Source organism: Eumetopias jubatus, unplaced genomic scaffold (genome assembly GCF_037043125.1).
Source record: "Eumetopias jubatus isolate StellerSeaLion01/CBP00866 unplaced genomic scaffold, mEumJub1_p1.0 scaffold_4, whole genome shotgun sequence".
NCBI classification, from domain to species: Eukaryota; Metazoa; Chordata; class Mammalia; order Carnivora; family Otariidae; genus Eumetopias; species Eumetopias jubatus.
In genome coordinates this window covers 182,649,153-182,670,227 of record NW_028274810.1, presented here as the reverse complement: position 1 = coordinate 182,670,227, position 21,075 = coordinate 182,649,153, and the positions used below count along the sequence as shown (strand labels likewise).

General features: G+C 36.1%; 1 protein-coding gene across 1 annotated transcript in view; it reads left to right on the top strand.

Moving 5' to 3' along the window:
- The window catches only part of LOC148164638 (lipoxygenase homology domain-containing protein 1-like), a 263,084-nt gene that overhangs the window by 70,778 nt on the left and 171,231 nt on the right, over positions 1–21,075 (top strand). The gene's annotated exons all lie outside the window — the stretch shown is intronic.

Below are 21,075 nucleotides of genomic sequence, written 5' to 3'. Positions count from 1 at the left end.
AGTTTGGCTATTGTGGACATTGCTGCTATAAACATTGGGGTGCAGGTGCCCCTTTAGATTACTACATTTGTATCTTTGGGGTAAATACCCAGTAGTGCAATTGCTAGATTGTAGGGTAGCTTTATTTTCAACTTTTTGAGGTACGTCCATGTTTTCCAGAGTGGCTGTACCAGCTTGCATTCCCACCAACAGTGTAAGAGGGTTCCCTTTTCGGGCGCCTGGGTGGCTCAGTTGGTTAAGCGACTGCCTTCGGCTCAGGTCATGATCCTGGAGTCCCGGGATCGGGTCCCGCATCGGGCTCCCTGCTCGGCAGGGAGTCTGCTTCTCCCTCTGACCCTCTCCCCTCTCATGCTGTCTCTCTATCTCATTCTCTCTCTCAAATAAATAAATAAAATCTTTAAAAAAAAAAAAAAGAGGGTTCCCTTTCTCCACATCCTTACCAACATCCATCATTTCCTGACTTGTTAATTGTAGCCATTCTAACTGGTGTGAGATGGTATCTCATTGTGGTTTTGATTTGTATTTCCCTGATGCTGAGTGATGTTGAGCACTTTTTCATGTGTCTGTTGGCCATTTGGATGTCTTCTTTGCAGAAATGTCTGTTCATGTCTTCTGCCCATTTCTTGATTGAATTCTTTGTTCTTTGGGTATGGAGTTTGATAAGTTTTTATAGATGTTGGATATGAGCCCTTTATCTGATACGTCATTTGCAAATATCTTCTCCCATTCTGTCGGTTGTCTTTTGGTTTTGTTGACTGCTTCCTTTGTTGTGCAAAGGGACTTCTTTATGAAGTTCCAATAGTTCATTTTTACCCTTGCTTCCCTTGCCTTTGGTGATGTGTCTAGGAAGAAGTTGCTGCGGCCAAGGTTGAAGAGGTTGTTGCCTATGTTCTCCTCAAGGATTTTGATGGATTCTTGTATCACATTTAGGTCTTTCCCAATACCATTTGTTGAAGAGACTGTCTTTTTTCCATTGGACATTCTTCCTGCTTTGTTGAAAATTAGTTGACCATAAAGTTGAGGGTCCATTTCTGGGTTTTCTATTCTGTTCCATTTATCTATGTGTCTGTTTTTGTGCCAGTACCATACTGTCTTGATGATGACAGCTTTGTAATAGAGCTTGAAGTCCGGACTTGTGATGCCGCCAGCTTTGGCTTTCTTTTTTAACATTCCTCTGGCTATTTGTGGGGTCTTTTCTGGTTCCATACAAAATTTAGGATTATTTGTTACATTTCTGTGAAAAAAGTTGATGGTATTTTGATAGGGATTGCATTGAATGTGTAGATTGCTCTAGGTAGCATGGACATTTTCACAATATTTGTTCTTCCAGTCCATGAGCATGGAACGTTTTTCCATTTCTTTGTGCCCTCCTCAATTTCTTTCATGAGTATTTTATAGTTTTCTGAGTACAGATCCTTTGCCTCTTTGGTTAGATTTATTCCTTAGGTATCTTAGGTTTTGGGTGCAATTGTAAATGGGATCAACTCCTTAATTTCTCTTTCTTCTGTCTTGTTGGTGTATAGAAATGCAGCTGATTTCTGTGTATTGATTTTGTATCCTGCCACTTTACTGAATTCCTGTATGAGTTCTAGCAGTTTTGGGATGGAGTCTTTTGGGTTTTCCACATGAAGTATCATAACATCTGCAAAGAGTGAGAGTTTGACTTCTTCTCTGCCAATTCGGATGCCTTTTATTTCTTTTTGTTGTCTGATTCCTGAGGCTAGGACTTCTAGTACTATGTTGAATAGCAGTGGTTATAGTGGACATCCCTGCCGTGTTCTTGTGGAAAAGCTCTCAGTTTTCCCCTACTGAGAATGATGTTCACTGTGGGTTTTTCATAGATGGCTTTTATGATATTGAGGTATGTACACTTTATCCCTACACTGTGAAGAGTTTTAATCAAGAAAGGATGCTGTACTTTGTCAAATGCTTTTTCTGCATCTATTGAGAGGATCGTATGGTTCTTGTCCTTTCTTTTATTAATGTAGTGTATCGCATTGATTGATTTACAGATATTGAACCAGGCTTGCAGCCTGGGAATAAATCCCACTTGGTCATGATGACTAATCCTTTAATGTACAGTTGGATCCTATTGGCTAGTATTTTGGTGAGAATTTTTGCATGCATATTCATCAGGGATATTGGTCTGTAATTCTTTTTGGTGGGGTCTTTGGTTTTGGAATCAAGGTAATGCTGAGCTCATGAAATGAGTTTGGAAGTTTTCCTTCCATTTCTATTTTTTTGGAACAGTTTCAGGAGAACTGGTATTAATTCTTCTTTAAATATTTGGTAGAATTTCCCTGGGAAGCCATCTGGCCCTGGGCTTTTGTTTGTTGGGAGATTGTTGATGACTGCTTCAATTTCCTTAGTGGTTATAGGTCTGTTCAGGTTTTCTATTTCTTCCTGGTTCAGTTTTGGTAGTTGATACATCTCTAGGAATGCACCCATTTCTTCCACATTGTCTAATTTGTTGGCATATAGTTGCTTATAAATGTTCTTATAATTGTTTGTATTTCTTTGGTGTTGGTTATGATCTCTCCTCTTTCATTCATGATTTTATTTATTTGGGTCCTTTCTCTTTTCTTTATAAGTCTGGCCAGGGGTTTATCAATCTCATTAATTCTTTCAAAGAATCAGCTCCTAATTTCATTGATCTGTTCTACTGTTCTTTTGGTTTCTATTTCATTGATTTCTGCTCTGATCTTTATTATTTCTCTTCTCCTGCTGGGGGTAGGCTTTATTTGCTGTTCTTTCTCCAGCTCCTTTAGGTGTAGGATTAGGTTGTGTATTTGAGAACTTTCTTGTTGCTTGAGGAAGACTTGTATTGTTATATACTTTCCTCTTTGGACTGCTTTTGATGCATCCCAAAGATTTTGAACAGTTGTATTTTCATTTTCATTGGTTTCCATGAATTTTTTTAATTCTTCTTTAATTTCCTGGTTGACCCATTCATTCTTTAGTAGGATGCTCTTTAGCCTCCATGTATTTGAGTTCTTTCCGACTTTCCTCTTGTGATTGAGTTCTAGTTTCAAAGCACTGTGGTCTGAAAATATGCAGGGCATAATCCCAATCTTTTTGTATCGGTTGAGACCTGATTTGTGACCTAGGATGTGATCAGTTCTGGAGAATGTTCCATGGGCACTAGAGAAGAATGTGTATTCTGTTTTAGAATGTTCTGAATATATCTGTGAAGTCTATCTGGTCTAGTGTGGTCATTCAAAGTCTTTTTTTTTCTTGTTGATCTTTTGCTTAGATGGTCTATCCATTTCAGTGACAGGAGTGTTAAAGTCCCCTCTATTACTGTATTATTGTTGATGTGTTTCTTTGATTTTGTTACTAATTGGCTTATATAATTGGCTGCTCCCATGTTGGGGGCATAAATATTTACAATTGTTAGATCTTGTTGGATAGACCCTTTAAGTATGATATAGTGTCCTTCCTCATCTCTTATTATGGTCTTTGGTTTAAAATCTAATTTGTCTGATATAAGGATTGCCACCCCAGCTTTCTTTTGGTGTCCATTAGCATGGTAAATGGTTTTCCACCCCCTCACTTTCAATCTGGTGGTGTCTTTGGGTCTAAAAAGAGTCTTGCAGACAGCATCTCGATGGGTCTTGCTTTTTTATCCAATCTGATAGCCTGTGTCTTTTGATTGGGGCATTTAGCCCATTTACATTCGGGGTAACTATTGAAAGATATGAATTTAGTGCCATTGTATTGCCTGTAAGGTGACTGTTACTGTTTATTGTCTCTGTTCTTTTCTGGTCTATGTTACTTTTGGGCTCTCTCTTTGCTTACAGGACCCCTTTCAATATTTTTCATAGGGCTGGTTTAGTGATTGCAATTCTTTTAGTTTCTCTTTGTCCTGGATCACTGGAAGTTTCTAACATGTCATTGTCTTCTGTATTGTCACTAAGGATCTAGGTCAATAGTTGTACAGTAGTCTCCCCTCATCCCTGGTTTCACTTTCCACAGTTTCAGTTTCTTGTAGTCAACTGTGCTGTGGAAGCAGATGATTCTTCTGACATATTTTCAGAAGGTCAGTAGTAGCCTAACAGTACGTCACAGTGCCTAAGTCATTCACCTCACTTCATTTCATCATGTAGGCATTTTATCATCTGATATCATCACTAGAAGAAGGGTGAATAGAATACAATATTTTGAGAGAGACCACGTTCACATAACTTTTATTAGAGTATGTTATATTGTTCTAGTTTATTATTAGTTATTATTAATCTCTTACTCTGCCTAATTCATAAGCTTTATTATAGGTATTTATGCATAGGAAAAAACATAGTATATGTAGGGTTTGGTACCATCTTTGGGTTCAGGCATCCACTGTAGGTCCTGTAGTGTATCCTCTGGGGATAAGGAGGAACCACCCTACCAGGTTTTGAGATGGATTTTTGGGTTTTGTTTTTGAAGTATTTATTTGGTACCATGTCAGACTAGTGCATATAGAAGAGGTGACTACATTCTTTAGTGTGGGTATTTTAAAATATGTCCACAAATTATTTGACACTGCCCCTCTTTAAGAGGTGGGGCCTATTCCTCTTGCCTCGAAAATGGGCTGGATCAAGGGACTTCTAAGAAATAGAATACGGTAGAAGTGACTGTGTGTGACTTTTGAGACTAGGTCATAAAAGGCATTATACATTTTTCCTGGTACTCTTCTTGGATCACTCACTCTGGGGCAACCCAACTGCCATGTCATAAGGACATCCCAGCAGCCCTATGGAGAGGCCAACTTGGAAAGGAACAGAAGCCTCCTACTAACAGCCATGTGAATGATCCATCTTGTGAGAGAGCCCCAGTGAAGCCTTCAGATGACAACAGCCCCAACCAATAGCTGGAGTGTAATCTCATGGGAGATCCTGATCCAGAGTTACCCAGATAAGTTGCTCCCAGATTTTTGACCTATCAAAATTGTAAGATAATAAACATTTTTTTCTAACCTGCAAAAGTTTTGGAGTAATACTTTACACAGCAGTAGATCACTAATATAGTGATCAGTCACTGTTTTGTAAGAGAGATGCTTCTGTATTTTCTCACTCTGGACACTATGATGGATTTCATCTTCTCTTCACATTAAATGATGGCTAGGAATGGAAAAAGCAACATCTCTCCCCTCTCTAATCTGAATCCTCATCTTTGTTCTTGCATTGCTGATTCATTTCTACATTTTGTACTGGTGCACTGGGTAGTCCTGTATATTCAGTGCCATTTTTCTACACTGAAAACTATAAAATATCTTTGAAAGAAATTAAAGAAGTCCTAAATAGGTGGAAAGATACTCTGTGTTTATGGGTTTGAAGACTTAATATTGTTAAGATAACAGTATTTCCCAAAATGTTCTACAGATTTGATTCAATCCCTATCAAAATGCCTTTTCTACAGAAATGAAAAAACTAATCCTAAATTTTATATGGAATTGCAAGGAACCCTGAATAGCCAAAATAATACTGAAAAAGAACAAAGTTGGAAGACCCACATTTCCTGATCTGACAAATTACTATAAACCTACTGTAATCAAAATAGTGTGGTGCTAGCATAAATATTGACATATAGATCAGTGGAGTAGTATTTTGTGTTTTTTATGAGATGGTCAGTCAGGTACAAAAGGAAATACAGGAGAGACTCAGAAAAACAAAGTTCATTATACTCACAGGTCCTAAAGACAGAAGGCATAATATACCATGCAGGATCACATAGAAAAATACTAGGGAGGTCAGGAGACAGAAGATAGGAGGGAGAGAACACTTAGGCCAGGAACTTTGCTAGGATTTCCACAGGAAATTCAAGGCAGGGCAGGGGAAACAGTTTATGATTAGATAGTTTGAATAATATCAGTGAGTTTTGGACTATAGAGGTGATCTCTAGTTGCCTGGTACTTGGCTCTTGGATGATTAAGACAGAGGAGTAGTGCCTCCTGGGGTACATGGGCCAGAAAGAGGAGGTATGTGTCTGGATTGATTAGTTTGCATATTAAAGGTATGCTGTAGGGGCATCTGGGTGGCTCAGTCAGTTGGGCATCTGCCTTCGGCTGTGGGGGGTGATCTCCAGGTCCTGGGATCGAGTCCCACATTGGGCTCCCTCCTCGGCAGGGAGTCTGCTTGTACCTCTCCCTCTATCCCCTCCCCACCCCCTTGTCCCCGCTTGTGCTTTCTGTCTCTCTCTCAAATAAATAAAACCTTAAAAAAAAAGAAGGTATGCTGTAGTCTGGGTCTTTTACTATCTCTAAGAATTTAGCCCAAGGTGAGGCAAGTCTCTCTCCCAGCCAGGAAAAATTTTTAAGATGTCAAATCATCATAATATACAGAAAAATTATATGCAATGCAAATAGAATTGGCAGTATAGAAATAAGCTTGTATATCTGTGGTCAATTGATTTTTGACAAGGGTGCCAAGACCTTCAATTGGGGAAAGTCTGTTTCTTTTCCCTAGTCTTCAGCTGGGGAAAGGCTGGACCTAGAGGGTGTAAGTGAATAGTGTGTTCAATAAATGGTGCTGGGACAGCTGGATATCCAAATACAAAATAATGGAGCTGGATCCTTACCTCATACCATATACAAAATTCAACTGAAATGGAACAAAGTAAGATCTAAAACTATAAAACTCTTAGAAGAAAACATAGGTGTAAATGTGTACATCCTTGGAATAGTCAATGGTTTTTTAGATATGACATCAAAAGCACAGGCAACAAAGAAAAAAACAGGTTGGCTATCATCACATTAAAAACTCTTGTGCATCAAAGGATACTATCAAGATGGAAAGGTAACCCCCCAAATGGGGGAAATACTTGCAAATCCTATGTCTGATAAGGATCTAGTGTCCAGAGTATATAAAAAGCTCTAAAATTCATCAAGAAGATGAACAACCTAATTAAAAAATGAGCAAAGGACCTGAATAGACATCTATCCAAAGAAGATACATAAATGGCCAACAAATATATAAGATACACAAATGACCAACAAATACATGAAAAGATGTTCAGTGTCTTAGTATTAGAAAAACACAAATCAAAACTATGAGTAGCACTTCACACCCACTAGGATGGCTGTAATGAAAATAACAGCAAGTGAAGACTAAAATATGAGACTTGAAGCCACAAAATTCCTAGAAGAAAATATAGGGAGTAATTTCTTTGACATCAGCCATAGAAACATTTTTTTTGCTACATCTCCTCAGGCAAAGGAAACAAAAGCAAAATTAAACTTTTGGGACCACACCAACATAGAAAGCTTTTGCACAGTGAAAGAAATCATCAACAAAACAAAAAGGCAACCTACTGAATGGGAGAAGATATTTGCAAATGATATATCTGATAAGGGGGTAATATCCAAAATACATAAAGAATTTCTACAACTTCAAAGCCAAAAAAACAAATAATTTGATTAAAAATGGGCAGAGGACCTGAATAGACATTTTTCCACAAAAGATATACAGATGGCCAACACACATATGAAAAGATGCTCAACATCACTAATAATCAGGGAAATGCAAATTAAAACTATGATAAGATATCACTTTACATCCGTCAGAATGGCTGAAATAAAAAACACAAGAAGTAACAACTGTTGGTGAGGATGTGGAGAAAAAGGAACACTTGTGCACTGTTGGTGGGAATGCAAATTGTGACAGCCCCTGTGGAAAACAGTATGAAGATTCCTTAAAAAATTAAAAATAGAAATACCATATAATCTAGTAATTCTATTTACCCAAAGAAAATGAAAACACTAATTTGAAAAGATATATGCGCCTCTATGTTTATTGAAGCATTATTTACATAATAACCAATACATGAAATCAACCCGTGTTCATCCATAGGTGAATGAAGAAGAGGTGATACACACACACACACACACACACACACACACACACACACAGAATATTATTCAGCCATAAAAAAGAATGATATCTTGCCTTTTGCAACAATATGGCTGGACCTAGAGGGTATAAGTGAAATAAGTCAATCAGAGAAAGGCACATATTGTATGATTTCACTCATATGTGGAATTTAAGAAACCAAACAGACAAACAAAAAAATAAACTCTTAAATACAGAGAGCAAACTGGTGGTTGCCAGAGGGGAGGTGGTGGGGGGATGGTGTAATAGACAAAGGGGATCAAGAGTGCACGTATCTTGAGCACTGAGAAGTATAGAATTGTTGAATCATTATACTGTACACCTGAAATTAATATAACTTAATTTTACTTGAATAAAAAACTATATAATTGTTATTATAAAATTCTCATCTGATAATTCCAACACACAGATAACAGCAAATAACAAGTACTTGTGAGGATGTGGAGAAATCAGAACCTTCAGACATTGCCAGTGGGAATGTAAAATGATCAACCACTTTGGAAAACAATTTGGTATTCATCAGTAAGTTAAACATAGAATTACCATGTGCCCTGGCAATTGTACTCTATGATAACTGAGAATAAAAGGGTATATTTGAATGTTTATAGCACTATTCACAATAGCTAAAAGATGGAAACAATCTAAATGTCCATCACCTGATGAGTGGATAAACAAATGTGATATATCCATACAAGGGAATATTATTCAGCTATAAAAAGTAATGAAGTACTGATTTGTGCTATGATATGGACTGTGAAAACATTGTGCTAACTGAAAGAAACCAGACATAAAAGATCACACATCTAGAATATCTAATATACCTAATATATCTAATATCTAGAATATATAATATCTAGAATAGGTAAATCTGTAGAGATAGAAAGTAGATTAATGGTTGCTGGAGGCGGGGCAAAGAGGGATTGACTGCTTAACAGCTGGCAGGTTTCTTTTGGGATGATCAGTTGCACAACATTGTGAATGCACTACATGCCACTGAATTGTACACTTTGAAATGGTTAAAATGGTGAATTTTATGTTATATTATTTTTTTAAAGATTTTATTTATTTATTTGAGAGAGACAGCAAGAGAGGGAACAGGAGAGGGAGAAGCAGGCTTCCCACCAAGCAGGTAGCCCGATATGGGGCTCAATCCCAGGACCCTGGGATCATGACCTGAGCCGAAGGCAGATGCTTAATGACTGAGCCACCCAGGAGCCCCTATGTTATATTATTTTACTATGGTTTTAGAAAAACCATCATGGGCCCCTATCCACTGCACAAGAGTAAGGGTATAATTCACACTTGTAATTGTTATGGATTTATACATTTACTTAACAGTTTCTAACAAAAAGCCAGTAAAGTGTTTTACTAAAGGGACAGCTCTTTCTGATTCTCACAAAGGCATTGTTTCACTTACCAGTCTGGTTGAATGGAGCTTATTACAAACAAATATGGATAACAGAAAGGTGTAAAGGGGCAAACTGAGCCCTTCCTGCCAGGAATATACAGTTTATATCATGACTTGAACTAGGTTTCTATAAAGGGAATTAGGACTGGAGTAGGTTTTAGGTAGTGGAGCTCTAGCACCTTGTCCTAGCACTTTGTCTTTTTGCTGTTCCCTACTGAAATGGAAGATATGGCATTCTCTGGGAAGTTTCGAGGTGTGTATGTGCAGAGAACATTTTGTCAGGAAGTTTCTCCCTATATCTCTCACATTTCTATATGATCTGGGTCTCCTGTGCAAAGCTATCTACAGCCACTTTAGAATGTCTGTATAAAGAGATATTGCAAGATAAAGAATATCTCCCTTCCTGAAGACCTTCAGGGATAGTAAAGTCTCTTTTCTTTCCTCAGAGAACATTTGTTTTCCAATTAATATAATTTCTCTCTGTGGGCAAAGATTGGGCAGGTTTGCTAGCAGCCCCTGTTAAGATTAGGGCTTTGCAAAACTCGAAGTTCCTCAGGTGTGACCCAGACTCAGTGTGTGCAGTAGCATTTACCTAGCCCCATTCTGCATTGTCCTGATGCAACTCAGGGATCAGGGGAACCAGTATGAACCTGCAGTTTCTGTTGCCTGCTATGCTGGGTCTAATAAACTGTTTAAATCTGGCTAGGCTTGCTGTATCCTCACTAACTGAATTCGTGGAAGTGTGGCTGGCTGACTTAAAGCTACCTGCTGCTTAGGGACTGATTGTCTATGTGATATACTTGTGTCTTCCTCCAGGCTAGCTGTTTGTTGGATGGCAAGAGAGTGGACTTAGAAGCACTAGATCTTAAGGAAGGACCATAAGAAGGTCAGAGATGAACTTGAGCTCCTAATTTTACTTGAGTCTGAGTCATGGATTCTTGACTAGGCACAGATAGAACATGTAAGTAGGTGCCATCTGGCCACCCCAAATGGCTGCCCAGTGCAAAAAGGCCTTGCCTCAATAGGATTCTCCCAATATCAGGAGGCCATTGATGGTATCACAAGAATGCTAATCTAGTGTGACAGACACTAGAGCAACTATTTTGATTCCTGCATTGTTAGATGGAAAAATGGCAATGACCAACTGAAGAGGGACTGCAGTGCTGCCTCCATGGTGACTTACATGAGCAATAAATCACATACTAACTTCACCTGGTAAAAGAGGGAAATCAGAAGAGAGAAAGCTGACAATGTTCCTGTGCCTTCTGAGTAGCTTCTAGCAGCTGCACCTGAGCTGTGAGTGGGAGGAGCTTTGAAATTCCAAACCGTGACTTGAGATTTTAATACTCAAACTATAGCACAAAACATTTATCAGGATTGATATTTATGGTTTTTCTTTCAAATTAACTTTAAACTATTTAATCATTCCAAAAAAATCCTGAAGGAAAATTTGTTAAAATTACATTAAATCTATATATTAACTTGGAAAGAATGGATGTCTTCATAGTAGTCAGATATATCCTTTAGGAATTTGTCCTATATTTATTCATTCAGAACATCATACATGTATTTAAAAATTTTTCTCCCTTTACATAGGTACTATGTTGTCTTTTTAGTGTTATTATTAGGGTTTGGTTGCTATTGTAAATAACCCCCCTTTCCATTATAAATAACATATACAGAAAAATATAGAGATCTACAGTTTTTATGTTTTATTTATTCAGTATGTAATAAGTGCCTGCTATTTTTCAGGCACTGATCTAGATACATATTCATTTTGAATCTTACCACTTTACTTCATTCTAATTAAAGAGTTTTTTCAGGTATTACCGATATAATAAATTTATTACTTCCCAATAGTTAAGTCTATTGTTTTGATTTCAAGCACCTTTTCACTGGCAAGAACATCCTCAAAAAAAAAAAAAAAAAGGAAATAAAATAATGTTGGTAATATTGGCATTCTCATTACATTAATGGAATGTTTTTATTGTTTATTAAAAGTTGAATATTTTAAGAGGAGTTGATAAATAATACCCCTTTCTTCCCCTCCTGTGTAGAGAGGCAATTACAAAATAAGATACAGAACACAGACAAATGGAAATCAAGATCTCAGCATGATTACTGATGGAGTCAAGTGAGGATATTGGCTCTATATCTGAGCTCAAAGGACTTGCTAACTCTCCCCAGATGAGATGAGATTACCTACACAAGTATAGACAGTGTTGGGCAACCACAGGCTCCCTTATGGGGCTGCCCCTTACAAGTGACAGAGAGCACAGCAGAAAGGACCTTCTGTATAGGTGGCCCATTTGGGGACAGAAAGGGCCTAAGCTGCAATACCTCACTCCTTTCAAAGCGCCAATCCGAGAGCTGAACTCTGTTCCATGGTATGGGATACAAGGGTGTGTGAGAGTCATCATGGGGTAGGTAGGTTCCCTCTTATATATGATATGGTTATTGATTTTTAAGTACTTGTCCTTTAGAGTGATAGGAAAGTAACATATTTCTAATTTTACTAAGAACCCTATTAAAATGATTTAAAAATGAATCTTAAATGTTATTACATTTCTCTTTGGCATCTAATGGATTCATGATACAGGTTTTCATATTAGACAATTTGTGTTACTTGAATAAATACATTTTTAAAAAGTAATATTTCTATTCTTATATTAAACTCTGCTTACTTATGGTAGATAGCTCTTTAGTTATGTAATTTAAATGAGATTTCTATTTTTTTCTTTTTTAGAAATTATAAATTCTGTTCACAGGAGAGATCCATTAAATGCAAACACACACAGAGACACACATATACATACACTTATTTAAGTACTGGTGCTTGTCTAGATGCTGGAGATATTACAGGAATCAAACAAATAAAATTTGTGCCCACTTAGAGTTTACATTCCAATGAGATTGGTGTGTCTACTTTGGGAGGAGTGGGGAATCTTGTCAACTTTGATTTTACTAATTCTTTTTACTCTTCAGATTTATTGAGACAATTGACATAAAGCATTGTGTAAGTTTAGGTATGCAACATTATGATTTGATAAGTGTATATATTGCAAAATGATTACTTCAATAAAATTAGTTAACACATCTGTCACTTCATATAATTGCAATTTTTTTGTTATGAGAATATTCAAGATCTAATCTCTTAGTAGCTTCCAAATATATAATACAGTATTGTTAATAGTCACTATGCTATATATTAGAGCCTCAGAACTAATTCATTTTATAACTGGAGGTTTGTACACTTTGACCAACATCACCTCATTTCCCCCACTTGTCAGCCCCGGCAACCTCCATTCTACTCTTTGTTTCTATGAATTCAGCTTTTTTTTTGTAGTTTCAAGTCTTTGTTTAAATTTAGTTAGTTAAAATACAGTGTAATATTAGTTTCAGGTGTAAAATTTAGTGATTCATCATTTTCATACAATACCCAGTGCTCATCACAAGTGCCTTCCTTAATACCCATCACTTATTTAACCCATTCCCCTTCCCCACCTCCCCTCCAGCAACCTTTAGTTTGTTCTCTAGAGTTAAGAGTCATCTTTTTAAAAAAATTTTTGATTCTACATATAAGTGAGTTCACATAGTATTTGACTTTGTCTGACTTAATTCACTTACCTTTATGTCCTTAAGGTCCATCTATGTTGTCACAAATGGCAGAATTTCCTTATTTTTTATGCTGAAAAATATTCATGTATATCTATATATAATATTTCCATATCCATTCATCCATTGGAGGACACTTATATTTTTTCCATTTCCTGGCTATTATGAATGAACATAGGAGTACAGATACCTCTTTGAGATAAGGATTTCATATTCTTTGGGTATGTATTCAGAAGTATATTGCTGGATCATATAGTAGTTTTATTTTAATTTTTTAAGGAGACTGCATAGGTTTTTTAAAAAAAATTATTTTATTTTATTATGTTATGTTAGTCACCATAGAATACATCATTAGTTTTTTTTAAATTTTATTTTATTATGTTACGTTAGTACATCATTAGTTTTTGATGTAGTGATCCACGATTCATTGTTTTCACATAACACCCAGTGCTCCATGCAGTACATGCCCTCCTTAATACCCATCACCGGGCCAACCCATCCCCCCCCAAAAAAACCCCTCAGTTTGTTTCTTGGAGTCCATAGTCTCTCATGGTTCGTCTCCCCCTATGATTTCCCCCCCCTTCATTTTTCCCTTCCTTCTCCTAATGTCCTCCATGTTATTCCTTATGTTCCACAAATAAGTGAAACTATATGATAATTGTCTTTCTCTGCTTGACTTATTTCACTTAGCATAATCTCTTCCAGTCCCATCCATGTTGATGAAAAAGTTGGGTGTTCATCCTTTCTGATGACTGAGTAATATTCCATTGTATATATGGACCACATCTTCTTTATCCATTCATCTGTTGAAGGGCATATCAGCTCTTTCCACAGTTTGGCCATTGTGGACATTGCTGCTATGCACATTGGGGTGCATATGGCCCTTCTTTTCACTACATCTGTGTCTTTGGGGTAAATACCCAGGAGTGCAATTGCTGGGTCATAGGGTAGCTCTATTTTTAATTTTTTGAGGCACCTCCACACTGTTTTCCAAAGTGGCTGTACCAACTTGCATTCTCACCAACAGTATAAGAGGGTTCCCCTTTCTCCACAACCTCTCCAACATTCATTGTTTCTTTCCTTGTCCATTTTTGCCATTCTAACTGGTATAAGGTGGTATCTCAATGTGGTTTTGATTTGAATTTCCCTGATGGCTAATGATGATGAACATTTTTTCATGCGCCTGTTAGTCATTTTTATGTCTTCTTTTGAGAAGTGTCTGCTCATGTCTTCTGCCCATTTCTTGACTTGATTATTTGTTTTTTGGGTGTTGAGTTTGAGAAGTTCTTTAAAGATCTTGGAAATCAGTGCTTTGTCTGTAGTGTCATTTGCAAATATCTTCTCCCATTCTGTGGGTTGCCTCTTTGTTTTTTTGACTGTTTCCTTTGCTGTGCAGAAGCTTTTTATCTTGATGAAGTCCCCAACATTCATTTTTGCTTTTGTTTCACTAGCTTTTGGAGATGTACCTTGAAAGAATTTGCTGTGGCTGATGTCGAAGAGGTTACTGCCTATGTTCTCCTCTAGGATTTTGATGGATTACTGAGGAGACTTCATAGTTTTTGTCACAGTGGCTGACCAGTTTACCTTCCCACCAGCAGTGCATCAGGGTTACCTTTCCTCCACATCCTTTGCAGTCATTTGTTATCTCTTGTCTTTCTGGTAATAGCCATCCTAACTGGTGTGAGTTGGTATCTTATTGACGTTCTGATTTGCATTTCCCTGATGATTGATGTAGAGCACCTTTTCACACACTTGTTGGCCACTTGTATGTCTTCTTTGGAAAAATATCTGTTCCAGTGTTCTGCCCATTTTTAAATAGATTTTTTTTTGTCATTGTGTTGTTTGAGTTCCTTATATATTTTGGAAATAAATCCCTCATCAGATAATAGTTTGCAAATATTTTCTCCCATTCTGTAGGTTGCCTTTGCTGTGTGGAAGCCTTTTAAGTTTGATGTAGTCTCTTTTGTTGATTTTTTGTTGTTGCTTGTGCTTTTGGCATCATATCCAAAAAATCGTTGCCAAGACCAATGTTAAAGAGATATTTCCCTACTGTTCTTCAAGGAGTTTTATGGTTTCAGGTATTACATTTATGTTCTTAATCCAATTCAAGTTAATTTTTTGAGTGGTGTAAGCTAGGGGTCCAGTACCATTCTTTTGTATGTGGATATCCAGTTTTCTAGCACCGTTTATTGAAGAGACTATCCTTTCTGCATTGAATTTCCTTGACTCCCTTGTCAAATATTAGTTGACTGTATATCTGTGGGCTTATATCTGGGCTCTCTATGCTGTTCCATTGGTTTAGGTGTCTGTTTTAATGCCAGTACCATACTGTTTTGATTACTATAGGTCTGTAATACAGTTTAAAATTAGGAAGTATGATTTTTTTTTCCTCAAGATTACTTTGTTCTTTATTCTTTCTCAAGATTAATTTGGCTATTCAGGGTCTTCTGTGGTTCTCAACAAATTTTAGGATTATTTTTTTCTATTTCTGTGAAAAATGACATTGGAATTTTAATAGGGATTGTGTTGAATCTATAGATGACTTCAGGTAGTATGGACATTTTAACAATTTCATATTAATTCTTTTGATTCATGAATATGGAATGTCTTTATATTTATTCATGTCTTTTTCATTTTTTTTTAATCAGTGCTTTATATTTTTGGTTATAGATCTTCACTTTCTTGGTTAAATTTATTTCTAAGTATTTTCTTGTTTTTGATGCTATTTTAAATATTTTATCTTTTTTCAGACAGTTCACTGTTAGTGTATAGAAACTCAACTGATTTTTGTGTATTGATTTTGTATCCTGTAACTTTACTGAATTTTTTTTATTCTAACAATTTTGGGGGAGACTAGGATTTTCTCTACATAAGATCATATCATCTGCAAAAGAAACAGTTTTGCATCTTCCTTCTGAATTTGGATGGGCTTTTTATTTCTTTTAGTTGCCTAATTGCTCAGACTATTCTTCCAGTACTATGCTAAATGTGTACTGGTGATAGTGGGCACCCTTGGCTTCTTCCTAATCATAGAAATCTTTCAGTCTTTCACCAGTGAGTATGATGTTAGCTGTGGGCTTGTCATATACGGTCTTTATTATGTTGAGGTATGTTTCTTCTATACCTATTTTTTGAGAGATTTTTTTTTTCATGAAATGATACTGAATTTTCTCAAATGTTTTACTGCATCTATAGATGATCATATGATTTGTGTTTCATTTGATTAATGTGGTGTGTCACATCTATTTATTTGCATATTTTGAAGCATCCTTGCTTCCCAAGGATAAATCTCACTTAATCATGGTGTATAATCCTTTTAATGTGGTTTTGAATTCAGTTTCTTAGTATTTTGTTGAGAATTTTTGCATCTATCTTTATCAGGAGTATTGGCCCGTAGTTTTCTTTTTTTGTTGTGTCCTTATCTGACTTTGGTGTCGGGGTAATGCTGGTTTAGTAAAATGAGTTTGGGAGTGTTTCTTCCTTTTCAATTTTTTTGAAAGAGTTTGAGAAGGATTGGTGTTAATTCTTCTTTAAATGTTTGGTAGATTTTACCTGTGAAACCACTTGATCCTGGGCTCTTTTTGTTGTTGTTGGGAGATTCTTGCTTGATTACTGATTCAATCTCCTTACTTATTATTGGTTTGTTCAGATTTTCTATTTTTTTTTTTCATGACTTGGTCTGGGTAGAGTGTATGTTTTTAGGACTTTATCCATTTCTTTTAGGTTTTCCATTTTTTTGTATAATTGTTCATGGTAGTTGAATGTCATGATTTTTTGTGTTTCTGTGGTTTCATCTGTAATATCTCCTTTTTCATTTATAATTTTTTTAAAAATTTGAGCCCTCTCTCTTTTTTCTTGGTTAATCTAGCCAAAAATTTGTGAATTTTATTTGTCTTTTCAAAAAACCAACTCCTTGTTTCAAGATCTTCATTGATCTTTTCTATTGTTTTTGTTTTCTATTTCATCTGTTTCTCTTCTGATCTTTATTATCTCCTTTCTAAGAATTTTGGGCTTAGTTCTTATTTTTGTAGTTTCTTGAAGTATAATGTTAAGTTGTTTATTTAAGATCTTTCTTTTTTTAAAATGTGGGCATTTTCAACTACACATGTGCCTCTTAGAAATGTGTTTGCTGCATTCCATAAGCTTTGGTATGTTGTGTTTCCATCTTCATTTGTTTCAAGATTTATTTTGATTTCTCTTTCAATTTTTCCTTTCACCCACTGATTGTTAAAGAGTGTGTTATTTCATTTCCAAATATTTGTTAATTTTCCAGTTTTCCTCCTGTTGTTGACTTAAATATAAAGAGGATTTTAAGGCTCTTTTTACAGATTGCCCCATCTCTTTGCAGAAGAGTTATATCAGTTTATACTCTCATCAGTGGTACATGAGTGTCTTAGACTCAATTACACTTTTATCATTAAAGCAGAGTTAATAATAAAAAATGCACACTTTAAATTTTATATAAGCCTGAAACACGAACACACACTTACTCTCCAATTTTAAAATGTAAAGCTAAGGTCCTTTTCTTGTGTAAAGCATAACATAAGTTAAGAGCACCATACACTCTAGTTTGCCTGTTTATATCTGTATTCCATCTGATTGGCATCCCTTTTAATCTCAAAAGTATCCTGGTTGAACAGTTATATGGTAATTGTACCTCTAATGCATACTTGATAATTTCGTTTCAGTTACAATTAAGTGGGAAGTAAGAATTTAAGAATTATTTCATATGAGATATAGCTAGAATCTTCTCAGGACTTTGAAGACAGAATTTTCTGAAATTTTTCATTGTTTCCTTATTAAATAGTTTATATGGCATACCAAAGAGGGTAATGCCTGTTTTTCCTTGTGTTGCAACTTTTAAAAAATTTCTTGTACTTGTTATTCTCCCCCCTTTTTTTTTTTGAATAACAAAATATATAGCCATTTCTAGAACTTGCCCCTTCTTTGGATTGTTTCTGGTGTTCTAACCTATCTGTGTAGGTACTAATAGAATTCTTCTCTTAGATTATTGTTAGTAGTTGATCTACATATTTTAAACCCTATTTCTAGTGAGTATCTGATGGTAATTAGCTGCAATTATTTTATCTGCCTGGCTCTCTGCTACTATATCCTAATAAAGGAAGTGAAAAAAAGTTTATTATTTAAAGAGTATAGCATTGAATATATATTGGCCACTTTGTCTTCTGCTCCAGCTCTTACTATATCCTGGCTACACTTCTCTGAAATCAAGGAGCCATTGGCTTTGCCCCTCTATTTTATGAGAGTGCTTCGAAGGACCTCTTTGGCTTTAGATTGAAAAGAATATGCTCTAGAATGGTTGTTGTCTTATTCAGTCCTGTTTAAAGTGAACTTCAGTTTCTGAATTAGGAAAGATTAAGGAAAAGAGATGTAAAGGAAGAAGAGGAGTCTGGATGTCTTGGAAATACACATTCATAGTGGGGATGTGGCAGCTCACTATTCTCTATGACATCCTCTAACTCTAAGTTGATATGTAGAGGGATGACTTACACTTTTATCAGTCTTCAGAAAATCAGGGCTATTTTGTGTTGTAAATTGCTGAATTTCTTAACTCAGAATCCAGCAGTAGATCCAAAATGAATTTTGAGTGTTGCAATAGAGAGTGTTTAATCTGATGCTTTACTCTAGAGACCACAAAACATGTTTTAAACACTTTATCTCACTACTTTAAGAATATCAATAGTCTGCTAGTAACCAAAAGATATCTACTGCATTTTATAAGTTAAAACTGTAACTCTTCCATGACTGATCTGTAGCCTCTTTAAAAGGTCTGGGAGAGAAGGGCCAGTGTATGTTTGAAAACAACTTCTTTTATTCCCTCCTATGGTGGGAGATAGCCATTAACAGATTTGAAGTAGAATAGAAATACTTTGGTGGCTAAGTGGAGGCCAGATTTGAGGCTGTGCAGAAAAATTAGAGTGACCAGTTAGAAGCCTCTTGTAGTATGTCAAACAGAAGATGATGAGGACCTAAAATACTTCAGTGGGAATATTGATAGAGAAGAGAGAATGGATTTGAAGAATTTCTAGGAGATAAAATTGGCAGGGTTTCATCATTTATTGATAAAGGAGTATTAAAGGAAAAGGTTATTCTTAGGTTTCTGGTTTGGGTGATTAGGTCCCTGATGGGGGTCACTGACTAAGGTAGGAAATACAGAAAATTTAGGAGGAGTAGATTTGGAAGCTAAGAATATGTGGAAAATTGGGGTGCCTGGGTGGCTCAGTCATTAAGCGTCTGCCTTCAGCTCAGGTCATGATCCCAGGGTCCTGGGATTGAGCACCGCATCGGGCTCCCTGCTCAGCTGGGAGCGTGCTTCTCCCTCTCCCACTTCCCCTGCTTGTGTTTCCTCTCTGGCTGTCTCTCTCTCTGTCAAATAAATAAATAAAATCTTAAAAAAAGAATATGTGGAAAATTAGGAGCTCTAGTTTGTATATATTGAGTTTGAAGTGCGTGTGAGTTATCCAGTTGTTTATGTTTAACAGTAAATCATACATATGAGCTGATGTTGAGGGAGAGATGAGTGGTTGAGATGTTGATTTGGGACTTATCACTTTATGGATTAATAAAAGAAACTTCTCAGGGGGCCAGGGAAGAGTGGGAAGGCTAATCACCTGAGCAGAGAACCCTATGCATGAAGAGGACAACTGAGAATGAAGTAGGAAACTGAGAAGGAAGTTAGTGAGGTGGGAGATTGTGAAGTTTCAAACAATGCCCGCAGGTTCAAATGGAGTAGAAAGGCAAAATGAAATGAGGACTGAAGATGCTTCTGTTGGATTTTGGCAATTAGAGTTTGTTTTGATGATATTAGTGTGATCAGATCCAGTGGATGTTAGAATTAGCCAGGAGCTTTAAGATTTTAAAGATTTACCCCTTGTTTTTATTTTTTTTATCTTTAAAGATTTTATTTATTTATTTGCCCAGTGGGGAGAGAGCACTAGCAGGGGGAGCAGCAGGCAGAGGGAGAAGCAGGCTCCCCGCTGAGCAAGGACTCTATCCCAGGACCCTGGGATCATAACCTGAGCTGAAGGCAGATGCTTAACTGACAGAGCCACCACCCAGCCATCCCTACCCCTTGTTTTTTTTTTTTAATATTTTCGTTTTTTTATGTTACTTTATTTTTTTTTAAATTTTATTTTATTTAAATTCAATTAATTAACATGTAGTATATTATTAGTTTCAGAGAGTTCAGTGATTCATCAGTTGCATATAACACCCAGTGCTCATTACATCACGTGCCCTCCCTAATGCCTATCACCCAGTTACCCCATTCTCTCACCCACCTCCCCTCCAGCAACCTACCCCTTGTTTTTAAAGATAATAATGTTTTAGAGATAAGAAGATTGAGAATTTTTATGTAGGTTACAACTGAAAAATATTTCCTGCACATAGTAGGTGCTTAATAACCAGTGGTTGAATGAGTGATTGAACTCTATTGCTAGAGCCAGAACTAGAATCATACATCTAGATTTAGATGTGAAGTTAGATTTTTTGAGACATTCTTGTTTTTTGTTAGGCCTGTATTGCTGATCTTCCCTCTTAGAACCACGTTTGCTGAAAACCCAAAATTTTGATAGGTAGTATTTCTGCTTTCATTTGTCTCTAGTTATTATTTTTTTAAATTTCTTCTTTGATTTCTTTGATTAAACATTGGTTAATACATTGCTTCAGTAGCATATTGTTTAATCATCAGATGTTTGTGGATTTTCCAGTTATCTTCTTGTAATTGATTTCTTAGTTTTATATTATCATAGAGAAGACGCTTGATATGATTTTAATCTTCTTGAATTTATTGAGACTTGTGGCCTAACATGTAATCTGTCCTAGGTAATGTTTTGTGTATACTTGAGAAGACCGTGTATTCTGTTGATCTTGAATATAATGTTCTGTATATGTCTATTATGTCCATCTGTTTTAATGTATTGTTTAAGGCCAGTGTTTCCTTATTGATTTTTTTATGTAGAATTAGATTTTTTATTTAGATTAGATTTATTTAGATCTATCCATTGATATAAGTCAGGTGTTAAATTCCTTACTATTATTGTAGTCTTTCAGTTTCTCCCTTTAGATCTTTTAACATTAGCCTTATATATATTTTTATATATTGGTGCTCCAGTGAGTCCAATGTATTGCCTATATTTTGTGCTTTCTTCAAAATAAAACACACAA